Genomic DNA, 10,979 nt, shown 5'->3' on the forward strand with positions numbered 1-10,979 from the left:
AGATTAAATTCAAACTCGGTATTACAGCATCCAAAACCGCTTCGATGACCTGATGCTTGAAATCACCACATTTTGCACTTTAAAAATTAAACTGGCTTCTTTTTTTTTTAATTTGTCATATTTTGTTTCTAAACAAACTAGGAGAGGTTTCAGGCCGCTCCTTTCCAGCATCTGTCTGCAAACAAAAGCTTCATGAATAATATTTATTCCCAACAAACGAAAAGCCGAAATGAAATGCATTTCTCTTTTTAATATTGGTTTTTGAAGTACCAGAAGCGACTCAGAGCGCTACAGCAGAATTTTGAGCAGCTAAGAGCAGCTCGCTGATTTGATCGAGATGACTATGAGGCCAATAATCCTTGCTTCTTTTTGAATTCCAACACGAGTGTTCCTTATGCTTTCTGTCTTCGACCAGCGGTTTCTTAGGAGTAAAAATTAAACAAAATACAAATGATGGCAGGAAAGGTTTGATCCGCTTGGAGTGTTCACGCCCAGCAGAGCAGGGAGCAGTGTTCGGCGGAAGGACAGCCCACTGCGCATGCTCGCTCCATACGTACCTCGCGCTCCAACTGTTCCTTCCAGAGAAACAAGAATGTCCTAATCATCGTTCTGTTCGTTGACTGTTGGGAGCCAGAAATGGAGACTGGGACCGTTAATGCCCCTGGTGAAAATGCCCAGTCCCATCGCTCATGCCCAGGGTGAGGAGAGTGAGGCTCTTAGGGGGGCAAATCGGAAGGGGGCCCCCTCTTCTGCGCCCACCCTGCACTTGCACCGTCCCAAGACGGGGGCCTCCTTCCGTTTGGCACCCTACCTGCCTCACTCACCCACCAATCCCTAGACCTGACCCTGTCTCACTCACACACACACACACACACACACAACACACACACAGAGCAACTCAACCTTTCCATAAATCACCAGTTAGGAAACACTGCACCCCACCTACTAACTCCCCAAACCTCCCAAACCAGAGCCCAATGTAACCGACTGGGCCTGCAGTGGTGGGCTGTGCAAATGTGCGGTGGTGCTTCCCAGCTTTCATCTCCTCGTGCTCCTCACCTCCATCTGCGTCTCTCTGTTGGGTCTAATGTATCTGTTTTTATAACACCTTGGCTTGTAACAAAAACTTTTTTTTTTCCATGAAATTCGCTCTTTTTTCTTTTTTTTTTTCAGGAAGAAAAGGACTTTAGGAGCACAGCACAAAACAACAGACATCACTGTTGCTGAACTCCCCCAGTGAACACACGCAGTTTTTAAATTGTGGAGCTCTTGAACCAGAAGCATTCCCAGAGGTCCTCTTGTCAGGTGCCGACCCTAACCAGTCATTGCTGTGCAGTGACATCCCCAGGCTGAGCACAGGAAGCCTGCAGACAGAGCTTGGACAACCCTAATTACAGGATATTGGCAAGTGTGTGTCACTGTAACATGCAGGAGCTAATATCTGCCCTGTATACTTCCCAGGGGGTCAGGAAGACCCAAATAAAATAATTTACACAAAGCACTTTTTAAAAAAAGTCCTGAGCATTATAAAATGAAAGAAGTAATTTAAAATTTCTAGGAGTAGTGAAACTTTAGAAGCCCTTCATTACTATCTCAGCATATAGTCAACTTCATGGGGAAAATTTATCCTTCCTTCTAATTACCTTCTACTGCACATCTTATTTGTCTTCTGGAATTAGATCAAATCATATTCAAATCCTGATGCCACCATTATTAGCTGTGTAACCCTAGACAAGTCACCTAACCTCTCTGATGACCCATCTCCCTATCTGTAAAATGAGAATGCGTTATCTACCTCAAAGGACCGTTATAAGAGCTGAATGAAACAGTAGATATAAAGCACATGGCACATTGTATGCCTCAAGAAATGGTATTGTTAAGAAATAGTTTTATTACACAAACAGAACTTCAGAGTTACGAAAGGTCCATTTCATCCTCTTGTTCTTCTCCAGAATCAACACTGCTGTTGCCTCTAACTATTCCCAATTCTCTAATCCCTGTTTTTCAAACTAGTAATTCTTGAGCTCTTTGGGGTTCTTAGCCTTCCTGAGAATCCACTGAAAATTTCACACCCTCTTCCTCAAAAAGTTCACCAGCAAACTTTTGTGCACAATTTCAAGAGGTTTAAGAACTTTCTCAAGCCCATCCACATGCCCCCCAGAGAGTCCATGGGCCCCAGTTGGGCACCTCCCTTTGGAGAATTCCCCTGCTGTCCCCCACCACCCCATAGCAGTACCCCGAAACAGCCCTTTCTGGTGGGCTCAGGTTTCTGAGAGGGGCCTGCCGGCCCTGAGGTGACTTCTGGTGCAAATTACCGGCAGGTCCAGGGATCTCGAGGAGCTGGGGTTTGGGCAGAAATAATCAAGCTGAGGAGAAAGGCACCTCAGCACAGCCTGAGTCTGGCAGAACAAAGGCCCAATTAGCAACCTCCAACTTTCAAAATGTCAGGCGCAGTTTGTTGGAAATCCTTCTCAGCTAAGAGGCATTAACACCACCAAAGGGAGAAAGCTGAGTCAGGGGCGGGAGATGCTGAGGCTGGCCGGGGAGGCATCCAGGGGCTCACAAGGACAGGTGTCCCTTGACAATGTCGCAAAGACCCCAATGGGTAGGTCTGGGAACTCACACACCAATGTCCCTCCTTGATGGTAAGATCCACATCCCTATCACACACAAAGAGGCTGTTGGGAGCAGGCTTTTACCACCTCCAGCCATGACCACAGTGAATCGGATCCATTTGGAGACACTGGTTAGCCATATTGTGAGTTCACACAGGGGTCCAGCTGAAGGGTCCCCTAGAACCACTCGGGAGAGGTGTCTGAAGTCAGACAGATGCCTGGCTTGGCATCCAGCTCCTCCACTGCTTCATTAACAGACCTCGAGGGGCCACTGCACCTTTCTGAGCCAAGCGTCCTCGTCCATAAAAGGTGGACAATTCCCATCTCTTGGGGTTGAGTTGAGCAGTAATTGAGGTGATATCTGTAAAGAGCCTGGAATCTAGTAAGCCCTCAGTGAACGGCATCTGGAATACTGCAGTCTCACTGAGGTATTACTAGCGTCACCCATGGGAAAAGGGATTGCACCAATATTCTCATTTACTAAATGTGTTAAAAGACTATGGTGTGTAGTTGCAATGGCAGTAAGATGAACGCAGGACTGAAGGGAGAAGAGCCCATTTCCAGGCAACTGGTCTCTCCATTTACTACCATTTGTGATGCTATCTATTCCTGTGGCCCCTAAGGGACTCCCTCTCGCAAGGAGTATTTAGTGCAGTTACTCTGTGGTTGAGAGAATACAACTGCTTTTGGGGGAGAACTTCTATGCTTACACTTTTTGTTCATCCAGACTGACCTCTGCCGTAGTTAATCCTAATTAGTGAGATTTGTCTACAAGGAAAGAAAACCCAATTGACTGACTGTCTGTGAGCTAGAAGCTTTCACAGCTATTTTATTTAAGCTGCACAAGCCTGCTAGGTAGGTATTCTTATCCTCACCATAAGATGAGACAGTTGAGCTTAAGAGAGGTCCAGGGACACTCTTTTGGTTTGAGATCGCAAATAGACCTCTGGGATTTCGATGCAAGTCACGAGGATGCTCCATTCAGCAAACTGCCTTAATCTGTTTTCCTCAAAAGGCGACTTCAACCTCCAAAGCCCTAGTAACAGCTGGAGGGAGCTCAGGCCCACTCAGAGCAGCTGTGTGAGGGGCCTGAGGAGGAAGGAAGAGGCGGACCCCCCTCTAGCTCAGTGGTCCTGTTAAAGAGAAAAGGCACTGGACACAAATTAAACACGGCAAGGAAGACCTCACTCAAGACTGTCGCAATAGGGGAGGAGACTGAACCCAAATCTGAAGATGACAGGGGCAGCTGGAGCTTTATAGCCAGCAGACAGAGTGAAAGAGAGGACGGAACGCGACTAAGAGGAACGTGGTGAGGTATCAAGGGTAGGGGTGGGGAGGTGGGGGCGGAGAGGGACTTGATTGGATATCAAAGGTGGGGGAATGAGGAGCTTGACTGGATATCAAGGGTAGGAGGATTGTCCCTGAACTGGTCTAACAGGCCAAGAACAGAGCCAAGGACAGGGCCTGGTCGAAAGAAGAGCTCAGAGGAGCCTGACCAAAGTTTGGTTGAGGAACGAGTCCTTGTCAGTTTAGTGTGATAGACTGCAAAAATGGCCGTAGTGCTCTACCCCTTTCTGTCCTGCGCCTTTTGTAATGTGACTCTCCAGCAATTCCTATCAGGAGGTGGAATCCGTTGCCCCATCCTTTGAATCTGGTCTGGTCTTATGACTTGCTTCAGCCAATAGGAAATGGTGGAAGCAACATGGTGCCCATCCTGAGCCTAGACCTCTCCCTCTCTCTCACTCTTTCTCTCTCTCCCTCCCTGCTGCTAAGCTAGCTGCCACATAAAGAAGACTATGCTAGCTTTATGGATGGAAAAAGAAGCATGGCCTAGTCCCAGACCCCCGACTTGCTCCAGCAACATCCCCCAGAAGCAGAGCCACCCTTCTGATTTGTGGCTGATCGAAGACGCATGAATGAGCCCAGCAGCAACCAGAGGACCTGCCTAGCAGATCCCAGCCCAAAACACTAACCTATAGGATCATGAGCCAAATAAATGGTTATTGTTTTAAGCCGCTAAGTTTTGGGACTGTTTGTGAGGAGGTGATAGATAGTTGATACGATTTCAAACATGTCCACAAACTAGAATCATTTGAGGAACTTTAAAAAATCTTGATGCCTGGGTCTTTCCCCTTCTCCCTGCTTAACTTCTCATTTGTTTAGCCTAGCGTGCAATCTCAGCATCAGGAGTCTTAAGGATCCTTAAGCAATTCCACTGTGCAGCCGAGATTGAGCATCACTGCCCCAGCTCCCCTGGCCCAGGCCATCCTGATGCAGCTCAGCTGGACTCTCCAGATGTGAGGAGGCAAGGTGGGAGGAACCCAGGTCACTTACGACTTGGGCTTTCACGAGATACAAGGGTCTGTGAATCAGAGGCAGTGCTTCTCAGACTTTACTGTACATGTTCATCACCGAGGCTCCTGTTAAAATGAAGATTCTGATTCAGTGGCTCTGGGATAGAGCCTGAGATTCCGCATTTCTAACACACTTCCGGGTGATGCTCGTGCTGCCATCTGTGGACCATACTTCAGTTGGTCTGTGAGATCTTCCTCGGGCTCTGACTCACTCCTTCCTGGCAGCTCTTCAGAGGCCTGGCAGCCACCTCTGAGCTGAACTTTCTCACAAGACTGTTGTGGCCTGAGAACAAGCTCCAAATAGTGAGATTCAAGGCGGGCTGTGTAGTTCAGGCCCGAGGGCTCCTGTTGGCTTTTTCAGACTCCCATGGAATCAATTCTGGGACAGGGGCCTCTGTCAAATCCAAAGAAGGACACTATATTCCTTTGTTAGGGCCGCCATAACAAAGTACCACAATTGGGGGTTAAACAACAGGAATGTATTTCCTCAGTTCTGGAGGCCGGAAGTCCGAGACTGAGGTATCAGCTGGGTTGGTTTTTTCTGAGGCCTCTCTTCTCGGCTTGCAGATAGATCTTTCTTGCTGTAACCTCACATGGTCCTTCCTCCGTACGTATCTGTGTCCTTCTCTCCTCTTCTCATAAGGACACCAGTAGTAGTAGATTGGGGCCCACACTCGTGACCTCATTTTAACTTATTCACTCTTTAAAGACCCGATCACCAAATACAGTCACATTCTGGGGGTTAGGATTTCAACATATGAATTTTGAGGGACGTAATTCAGCCCATAAGAGGCACCCACTTTTCTCTTCCCTCCTGTGTGGAATCAGCAACATGACCATCACTGGCTGGCCGCAGTCCCACCCAGCAGAGGCTGGGATGGGAGACAGGCGCAGGGCTGGGAAGCTCTTTCCAGGGCAGAAGGACAAGCACAACAAAGCCATGTTGGAAAGTGGGCATAGGCTGGTGTGGCCAGAGCGTACATTGAATACCTGTGTAAAAGTGGTATTTTCTCTCCAGAGCAACCACACCATAGCATGGATCCATAGTACAAAAACCCATGTCTAAGCAAACCAAATTCCTGCAGCAAAACTTGATCTGGACTGGGAAAATGGTCAAGGGATGATCAGAAAACACCCAAGACCATGCCAGGAAACCACACGTTCCTGCGATCAAAATGGAACAGGACTCCTGAGATTAAAATGCTGCCAAAGCTTGGAGATGAGAGTGGGGAGCTTCCCTGGGCATCGGTGCAGCGCCTGGTGCTCTGTCTTCTTAACCTCTCACTAACCTAGTTAACCTCTCTGAGATAGGTTTCTTCCTTTGTAACATGAGGTTAATGCCACCTCCCTCATAGGATTCGGCAAAGATTAAATCGTAAGATGTATGTGACTAGAAGTAGATTTATCAATGTGTAAATGTAGCAATATTCCCAGTCTCCATCCTTCTTTCCCCACCTCCTCACCCCTCACCCCACCCCATCCTGCCTTGGAGAATTTTGCTCAGCTCTTCTTCACCCCACTCTTTCAGGAGAGTTCCATTGCTGCCCACTTGTTGTCTGGCTTTCTGCAGTGCAATTCGGAAGAAGGGAAGGACAGAGAGAGAGAGAGCTCTAGAGAGGTGGAAGGCAGGAAGACGGTTCTTGCCTGTTGGGTCAGCCCCAGGACTGTCTTTGGGCATGGAGAACCTGCATCATGGGCAAGCAGAGGAGAAACTAAACCTGATGTGAGAGAGAGAAAATCTACCTGCCTGGTAAGGATCCCAGGCGAGAGAGGCAAGGGAGGAAAAAGCAGCAGGGAAAACACTGAAGCAGCAGGGAGCATTCTGGAGTACCTGCCAGGTGGGAGCTTCCGAAGAAAGCGCCAGAGTGTGGGAGATTGGGAAGGAAAGGGAACTTGGAGAGATTTCACTGTGCTGCTTGATTCAGTCATCTTAATGCTCTTTGAGAGATTCCAGTAAAGATTAGGATTCCTGTTTAATTACTTTTGGCTGCAGAAGTTGCTTCCTAAAACATGACTCAGTGTCGAGACTGGTGAACATGAGGCCCGGGGTTTTATACAGGGGAGATGTATCTATATCTGTAACCATAGCCATAGCCATAGCTATATTTTTCTGATCTCCTTTGCATAGTTTCTGCCACTTAGTAGCTACTAAACAAATGATAGCTTATAATTATTATTATTAGCCACTTGCCTTCCACTCTGGGGCCGAAATCCACATCCCTCTGAGAAATGACTTGATGTTTTGGAAGTCTCCCATCCCGTCTCTCCAGTCCTCATCTCCCTCAAGATTCACCTGTAGGAAGTTTGTTTGGGGATGACTGGAAGAAAGACAGTCGTGGCTGGTTACCACGTGTCTCAGCCTGCTGAAGAAACCAGACGGCAGGTTCCACACCAGGGACCAGGGACTCCAAGACACCAGTTCTGTCTACCCTAGCAGCTCTGAACGATACACTCCTGGGGACAGCAGAGCCCTTGCAGAATCTACAAATCCAAAGGCACTCCAAGCATTGCCGGCGGGCTGAAAAAATATATTACCACATACACCAGCTATTTTTGAAATGGATGTACTGCTACTGGAATCCCAGTATTTTCTATTTTGTATCTTCTTCATAAATATATACTTTCACACAATTTCAGTCGTGGAAAGAGAAGACCCTAATTTTTTTTTCCAACGTAAAGAGGGTTCTTTTAAAGAAAACATGTTAGCAATCTCCAATATAAAGTCCCTTAGGGCGGGAGTTGTTCCGTCTCTCGGTTCTAGAACTCTCCAGCCCTCACCTGGCAAATAGCGATTGAGTTTTGTTCTGTGCGTTGTTTAATATCAAGCGTCTCTCAAGAGACTCACAGCCCCTTGAGGCCAAGTGAGACAGTGAGACAGTGATGACCTGAGGGAAGGAAACAGCCCTCACTGCATCTCTGGGCCCTTCCTCCGGGCTGGCTTACTTCTAGGTCCAGCTCTGCCATTAACTAACCTCAGTATCACCTTGGCCAACTCATCCTCCACTCAAGGTCTCAGTCTCCCCAGCTGAACAGTGAGGGGGGTTCATTAGATGGGCTCAGAAGTCCTTCCAGTGTTGAGCTTCTAGTCAGCTAAGCATGGGCGAGCATGTGGAGGACAGGGCACTTTTCCAGCCTTGAGCTTGCAAGGAAAACACCCTCAGAGCAAAGTGTGGTCAAATGCAGAACAGAGCCCCAGCCCTGACATGGGACGTGTGTACTGAGGGGTGGGAACGAGGGAGCAGAGAGTATGGGGTGGTATTAAGCAAAGAGGGCTTCCTGGGGGAAATGCCCTGGGCCTTAGAGCAATTGTTTGCTGAGGAGCATGACAGAGAACACGCTGTGCCAGACAGGCTTAGACTACACATGACGTACGTGAGGTTTTTAAGTTTTCACCCCAAAAGCCACATTATAAAGAATTCCTCTTTCTTTTGCCATTATGCAAATCATCTTGGTATCGATTGATTGCATTTGCATGTGAAGAGGGATGCTGGGTTTGTAACTAATGTATTTGCATGTTCATTTTAATTAATCCACTTGCAGGAGGAGGATGATTAGAGAGGCAGGTATGGAAATATGACACTCTCCTGCTAATAAAATCTGGCACCTCCGGAGGCTGGAGGCCAAATGCGGTCTGACAGGTGGGATTATTGCAGGCGAAGTCGCAGCCCCTCCTGAGGTACCTGTCAAAGATTCACACTGGCTGCCACCTGAGGCCACTCACTGTCTGGCCCAGCCTGCAGAGGGTCGGTGGGTGGAGCACTGAGGAAAGCAGGCGAGCTCTTGGATGGATAGATTCTGATGGCCCACCCCAGAGGAGAAGAGGTGGAGAAGAGCTCCTTTCTCTTTACACCATTGTGTTTTTGCTTCCATGTGGCTCAGCAGAAGCCATCAAAAAGCTATCTCGTTATTGTCTGTGTGCTGGGAATAGGCTTGTCTAGTCAAAAGAAAGCCTCATGGCTGTTTAACTATCTCTTTTGCTCTTTGCTCTTTGAAGCTAGAGTTAATATTATGCCTAATTTGCATCCAACATTTAAATTTACTCATTAAACTCTAAAAGCCACAGCACCTCTTGACAGCCCAGTCTCTGATAAAGACTGCAATCCTTTCAGAAGAACCTGTCCCTTTTCAAAGAACATAACTTCCTAAAACACATTTTACCCAAATACAAGGTTTTGTGCATAAAGGAATCAGATGACTTCTTTCCTGGCTGTCCCCAGGGAGATATAGGGAGAGGGCGCAGAGGTGGGGGAGCCCTGAGACCGAGGGTGGGTTCCCAGAGTCCCGGCCGCCTTCACTAACTGGTGTGGAAATAAGATCTCAAACTCAGAATGTTAAATGGTTTTTGTTCGTTTGCTTGATTTTGTTTTTTATCATTTACTCCAGATCTGCATGCAGAAAGAAATGAGGAAGACTGACCACCAGCTTGAAGCCAGGGACCAAGCCTCAGTTCTTAAGGCCTCGGCTGCACGAGTTCCGTTCATCCCCGAGGACCACCTAGGATTTCCCACGTGTGTGCTTTCCCAGGAATTATTTTGGGCTCAACAGGGGAGCCAGGTCTTATACTCCAAGCAAGCAAACTCCAAAAGATTGGTAATAGACATTTGATACAGCTATCGTGATAGTAAACAAGGCAAAGTATATATTTGAAAAGAGAGTCAAGTCTTTTTTAAAACAAGGAGTCATCTTAAGATACAAAAAATACAACTAAAAGGAGATTCAGAGATGATAGATAGATACATCCATAGATACACAGATAGATAGATACACAGATAAATACACAGATAGATAGATAGACACATAGATGGATACACAGACAGATAGACAGACACATAGATAGATGATTGGAAAAGAAAGAAGATCATAGTATTCGTTCAGGAGAACAAAGAGGGCGTTTGACATTGAGAGAATAAGACATTACGGTATTGGTTTCTTGAGTATGTAACATTTACTTGAGTCCTGGCTGGAGAATCCAATGCTCTGTCCTTAGTTCTCATCTCTGCTCAACCCACACTGCATCCCTTGGGCGCCTCTCTCATCCTCCCATCTTTAAATCCCATCTCAATGCTGACTCCCAAACGTATGTCTCAGCCCAGCTCACCCTTCTGGGCTCCAGACTCACATAGCCAGCTGCCTTCTAACTTCTCTGCCTGGGTATCTAATAGGCCCCTCAAAGGTAGCAGGAACTCCTGATCTTGCCCCACAAACCTGCTCCAGGCCCACAGTCTTCCACATCTTATGCTTCCAATTGATCGGGCCAAAAACTTTGGTATCACCCTTCACTCCCCTCATTCTGTCATTCTCCACATCCAACCTATCATGAAATCCTGTAGGTTTCAGCTTCAAAACACCTCCAGAATCCAGCCACGCCTCACCAATTCCACTGCGCGCACCCTGGGCCAAGCCCCCATCGTCTCTCACTTGCATTACTGCAGACACTCCAGCTGGCTTCGCTGTTTCCTCCCGTGCTCCTGTAGAGAATCGTCTCAGCAGAGCACCTGGAGTAGTCCTGTTAAAATGTCAGTCGGAGTATATCACCCTTCTGCTCCAAGCCCTCCAACTGGCCCCTATTCCTCTCAGAGAAAATCCTGAATCCTTACAATGGCTTCCTGAGCCCCGCCTGATCTGCACCCACTTCCCACTCCCTGCTGTCCCCTAACCTGGTGCTTCTCCCCCCATTTCTCACTCTGCTCCGGCCCTACAGGCTCCTTGCTGCCCCTCAGACACACGAGGCCCATTCCTACCCCAGGGACTTTGTACTGGTTCATCCCTCTGCCAGGAATGCTCTGCCCTGTGTGCACCAGGCTCATGCCCTCAGCTCCTTCATGTCCTTGCTTAAATGTCGCCTTCTCATTGAGACCCGCCTTGACCACTCCACTTAAATTGCAGCCCCCACCCCTGCCAGCACCCCAGCTCCCCCCTACTCTGCTTTTGTCTACCGTCTGCCTCCCACTCCCACTGGAATGTCCACTCCACAAGGCAGAAATTATCATCCATGATTCCCTGCACCTGG

General features: G+C 47.8%; 1 long non-coding RNA gene across 8 annotated transcripts; it reads left to right on the forward strand.

Annotated features, from left to right (window-relative positions):
• The first annotated feature begins 540 nt into the window (after positions 1–540).
• On the forward strand, positions 541–9,619 carry LOC102149507 (uncharacterized). 8 transcript variants are annotated; one of them, XR_002809039.2, is made up of 6 exons: positions 561–698; positions 1,174–1,408; positions 3,631–3,929; positions 6,498–6,807; positions 8,510–8,645; positions 9,353–9,619. It is a non-coding gene; the product is annotated as an uncharacterized lncRNA (long non-coding RNA). The 8 variants fall into 8 exon arrangements; XR_002809040.2 differs by having other exon boundaries at positions 6,498–6,719; XR_011440469.1 differs by having other exon boundaries at positions 6,540–6,719.
• Positions 9,620–10,979: the final 1,360 nt, after the last annotated feature.

Source organism: Equus caballus, chromosome 7 (genome assembly GCF_041296265.1).
Source record: "Equus caballus isolate H_3958 breed thoroughbred chromosome 7, TB-T2T, whole genome shotgun sequence".
Taxonomy (NCBI): domain Eukaryota; kingdom Metazoa; phylum Chordata; class Mammalia; order Perissodactyla; family Equidae; genus Equus; species Equus caballus.